General features: G+C 53.6%; 1 pseudogene; it reads right to left on the bottom strand.

Annotated features, from left to right (window-relative positions):
* The window catches only part of LOC115377556 (transcription factor COE3-like), a 28,714-nt pseudogene extending 26,917 nt beyond the window's left edge, over nt 1–1,797 (bottom strand).
* Nucleotides 1,798–5,000: the final 3,203 nt, after the last annotated feature.

Below are 5,000 nucleotides of genomic sequence, written 5' to 3'. Positions count from 1 at the left end.
GAAGCTTCTCCCCACAGGGAACCACTCTGGGAGACCTGGAAGGAAGGAACACTATGGGAACGCTCTGTGAACGCTCTGGGAATGCTCTGGGAACATTCTGGGAACATTCTGGGAATGTTCTGGGAACACTCTGGGAACATTCTGGGAACGCTCTGGGAACATTTTGGGAATGATCTGGGAACGCTCTGGAAACATTCTGGGAACGTTCTGGGAACGCTCTGGGAACGCTCTGGAAACATTCTGGGAATGCTCTGGGAACACACTGGGAACGCTCTGGAAACATTCTGGGAACGCTCTGGGAACACTTTGGGAATGCTCTGGGAACGTTCTGCGAACGCTCTGGGAACATTCTGGGAACGCTCTGGGAACGCTCTGGCAACGCTCTGGGAACATTCTGGGAACATTCTGGAAACGTTCTGGGAACGCTCTGGGAACACTCTGGTAACGCTCTGGGAACGCTCTGGGAACGCTCTGGGAACGCTCTGGGAACGCTCTGGGAACGCTCTGGGAACATTCTGGGAATGCTCTGGGAACATTTTGGGAATGCTCTGGGAACGTTCTGGGAACGCTCTGGGAACGCTCTGGGAACATTCTGGGAACGTTCTGGGAACGCTGTGTTTGGGACCTGAGCGAATTCAGTGGATTTCTGACAGAAACTTGAAAAAGTAACAAGCGGATTTCAGGACGTCTCAGTTGAGAACTGATCATTTTAGCCAGATCTCTGTGTGTGTGTGTGTGTGTGTGTTCTGTGTGTTCTGTGTGTGTGTGTGTGTGTGTGTGTTCTGTGTGTGTTTGTGTTCTGTGTGTTCTGTGTGTGTGTGTGTGTGTGTGTGCGCGTGTGTTTTGTGTGTTCTGTGTGTTCTGTGTGTGTGTGTGTTCTGTGTGTTCTGTGTGTGTGTGTGTGTGTGTGTGTTACCTCGCTCCACACCAGCATGGTTCCGAAGACGACCTGCAGCCCATCAAAGAAGTTGTCTCCGATGATGATGACGGTGGGCGCCCCCTGTGGTCCAGCCCTCACTGGGACTGATGGCTTTGATGCAGGGAGTGGCTGCTGGACGCAGACAGACAGGTGGAGAGAGAGACAGGAGAGGAGAGACAGACAGGTAGAAGTATTAGCAGAATCCAGGGCCTCTGTAATCCATCCAGCCATATGACATCACTGTGTTAGCACGTCCTGCTGATTCAGATTAAAGTGCTTAATCTGCACACGGCATCAGATGCAGCTCATGTAATCCTGAGTGTTCTTGTTCCTGGATTATCAGAGGCTCATCGTCCAGATCCTCCCTGTTTACTTTGCCACCATAATCTGCAATAATCTGATGTAATTTGTCAGAATATGGGATAATCTGTCATAATATTCTATAATATGTCGTAATCTGCTGTAATCTGCCATAATCTGTTTGTTGTAGTCTGTCGTAATCTGTCATATTCTGCTTTAATCTGCTATAACCTTTCCTCATAATCTGTCGTAATGTGATGTGATCTTTCGTGATCTGCCGTAATCTGTCGTAATCTGCAACAATAACGAAATCTGGTTCGCCAGCTGCTTGATTCCACCTACATACCCACAATGCCTTTCACTAAACACCCAACCCACGCCCCTGGCTGACGGCCAATCGGTGAACAGGGATGTGTTCTAAAAGGAAGTACAAACAGCTGATTGCCCCAAAACACGTCCTGGAGTTTAAATGTGGTGACACGGTGACCTGCAGTCTGCGGTTTTAGGGTGAACTGCCCCTTTACAGCAGCCACATGCCACACCTACCCACAATGCAGCAGGAAGGAGGGCGTTACCATGGTTACCTCAGTAAACAAAAGGACTGCAGGCCCGAGGTTATCAGCTGGCCGAGAAAACCAGGCTGGAACACATGTAGCCGTGAAGGTCACACACACACACACACACACACACACACACACACACACACAGACACTCTCTCACACACACACACACACACACACACACACGTACAGCATTCTTTAATTGGGTCATGGCTTTTATCCGCTTTCCTTTAAATCATGATTCCAGCATCAAACACACACACACACACACACACACACACACACACACACACAGGGCCGGTAATGACTACTTCTCTCTCTTCTTTCATGTGAAGCTGCAGATTAATTATAAAGTGAAATGAAAGCAGAGAGAGCGAGAAAGAGAGAGTGTGTGTGTGTGTGTGTGTGTGTGAGAAAGAGAGAGGGAGAGAGAGAGCAGTTAATATCATAAGGAGAGTCACTGCATACACACTTAACACACACCTCACACACCTCACACACTCTGATTCAGACTGAGGAGGAGCAGGAGCTTCTGAGCTCCGTCCTGAAGCCAGAGGCAGCAGATCAGCTTCACTCCTCTGGAAGGCTCCCTGCTCGTTCCTCCAGAGGAGCCTCTGTGAGCTCAGACTCTGATGTTGGACCAGAGGGCCCGGCTCCCAGTCTCCGTTCTAGTTGATCCAAAGGTGTTGGATGGGGTTGAGGTCGGGGCTCTGTGCGGGCCGCTCAACTTCTTCCACACCAAACTCAGCCGGCCACGCCTTTATGGAGCTGCTCTGTGCACTGGGGCTCAGTCATGCTGGGACAGGAAAGGGCCTTCCTTCCCCAAACTGGTCCCACAGAGCTGGAAGCAGAGAATTGTCCAAAATGTGTCGGTGAGCTGAAGCGTTCAGATTTCCCTTCAGTGGAGCTGAGGGGCCGAGGCCGAGCCCAGAAACACCAGCCCACAGCGTGACCCCTCCTCCAGCAAACTGCACAGTCGGCACAATGCGCTCAGGCAGGGAACGTTCTCCTGGAGGCAGGGAACGTTCTCCTGGAGGCGGGGAACGTTCTCCTGGAGGCAGGGAACGTTCTCCTGGAGGCAGGGAACATTCTCCTGGAGGCGGGGAACGTTCTCCTGGAGGCGGGCAACGTTCTCCTGGAGGAGGCAGGGAACGTTCTCCTGGAGGCGGGCAACGTTCTCCTGGAGGAGGCAGGGAACGTTCTCCTGGAGGCGGGGAACGTTCTCCTGGAGGCGGGGAACGTTCTCCTGGAGGCGGGGAACGTTCTCCTGGAGGCGGGGAACGTTCTCCTGGAGGCGGGCAACGTTCTCCTGGAGGAGGCAGGGAACGTTCTCCTGGAGGAGGCAGGGAACGTTCTCCTGGAGGAGGCAGGGAACGTTCTCCTGGAGGCAGGCAACGTTCTCCTGGAGGCGGGGAACGTTCTCCTGGAGGCGGGGAACGTTCTCCTGGAGGCGGGGAACGTTCTCCTGGAGGCGGGGAACGTTCTCCTGGAGGCGGGCAACGTTCTCCTGGAGGAGGCAGGGAACGTTCTCCTGGAGGAGGCAGGGAACGTTCTCCTGGAGGAGGCAGGGAACGTTCTCCTGGAGGCAGGCAACGTTCTCCTGGAGGCGGGGAACGTTCTCCTGGAGGCGGGGAACGTTCTCCTGGCGTTCCCCTAACCCAGGCAGGGAACGTTCTCCTGGAGGCAGGGAACGTTCTCCTGGAGGCAGGTAACGTTCTCCTGGAGGCGGGGAACGTTCTCCTGGCGTTCCCCAAACCCAGACTGTCCTTCAGACCACCACATGGAGATGAGCAATCATGTTTCCGCGGCTCCAGAGTCCGGTGGTGTGGCTTTATGCCGCTCCGTCCGCCGCTCGGCGTCGTGCTCGGCGTTGTGCTCGGCGTCGTGCTCGGCGAGGTGAGGCTGGCGTGCGGCCGCTCGGCGTCGTGCTCGGCGAGGTGAGGCTGGCGTGCGGCCGCTCGGCATCGTGCTCGGTGACGTGAGGCTGGCGTGCGGCCGCTCGGCCATGAAGCTCCCGGTGCTCAGTTTCTGTGCTGATGTTGATGCCAGAGGAGGTTTGGAGCTCTGCAGGTCCTGAGGCGGCAGAGCGTCAGACTCTTTTACGCTCTATGAGCCTCGGCGCTCGGCGACCCCGCTCTGTAACCACAGCGACTCGGCCCCCTGGTGGCCGAGTCGCTGTGGCTCCTAAACGCTTCCACTTTGCAATAATCCCACTTCCAGCTGATGGTGGAATATCTGCAATAATCCCACTTCCAGCTGATGGTGGAATATCTGCAATAATGCCACTTCCAGCTGATGTGGAATATCTGCAATAATCCCACTTCCAGCTGATGGTGGAATATCTGCAATAATCCCACTTCCAGCTGATGGTGGAATATCTGCAATAATCCCACTTCCATCTGATGGTGGAATATCTAGGAGGGAAGAAAGTTGAGCAGCTGACTTGTTGCAGCGGTGGCTTCCTGTTCCATCACTATTCCAGCAGCACCTGAACTCAGTGAGCTCTTTAGAACCAGACGCTCTGTCACTGATGTTGGTGAAGGCAGACTGCAGGGCTGCTGCTGGAGGTTACACACCTGTGGGGGCGGGGCTGAACGACACACCTGAACTCACTGATGAACAGGTGAGGCTCACTGCTTTGGTCCATGCAGTGTAAGTGTGATTGGTTATAGTTTGATTGACACTACAAAGCACCTGCAGTAGAACACATAGCACTGGCAGTAAATACTCCACACACACACACACACACACACACACACACACACACACACACACACACACAGATACATGAGCACTGATATATTGTACATTACAGTAACACTATAATATTGAGCTGCATTGTCAGTAGTTGCTCGGTACAGAGAGGAGGAGAGAGAGGGAGAGCGGTCGAACGAGGTAGACACACACAGGCAGAGGGGGCAGGGCGTCTCTGCTCGCCCGCTGGGGTTTGAAGAGAGAGAGAGGAGGGATGAGAGGAGAATAAGGATGAGGAGAGAGAGAGAGACAGAGTGTGTGTGTGTGTGTGTGTGTGTGTATGTGTGTGGCTGACAGCCTCACAGGAAACAACTGGCTGGTAGATTCTCCATTTAAACTGATATCTGACTGTGTGTGTGTGTGTGTGTGTGTGTGTGTGTGTGTGCTCCAGTAGTAAATGTCTGGCGATTGAAGCGGTGCTCTCTCTCTCTCTCTCTCTCTCTCTCTCTCTCTCTCTCCTCTCTCAT

The sequence above is a fragment of the Myripristis murdjan genome, chromosome 19 (genome assembly GCF_902150065.1).
Source record: "Myripristis murdjan chromosome 19, fMyrMur1.1, whole genome shotgun sequence".
Taxonomy (NCBI): Eukaryota; Metazoa; Chordata; class Actinopteri; order Holocentriformes; family Holocentridae; genus Myripristis; species Myripristis murdjan.
Note: the sequence above shows the minus strand (reverse complement) of the source record. Positions and strands in the feature narration are given on the sequence as shown.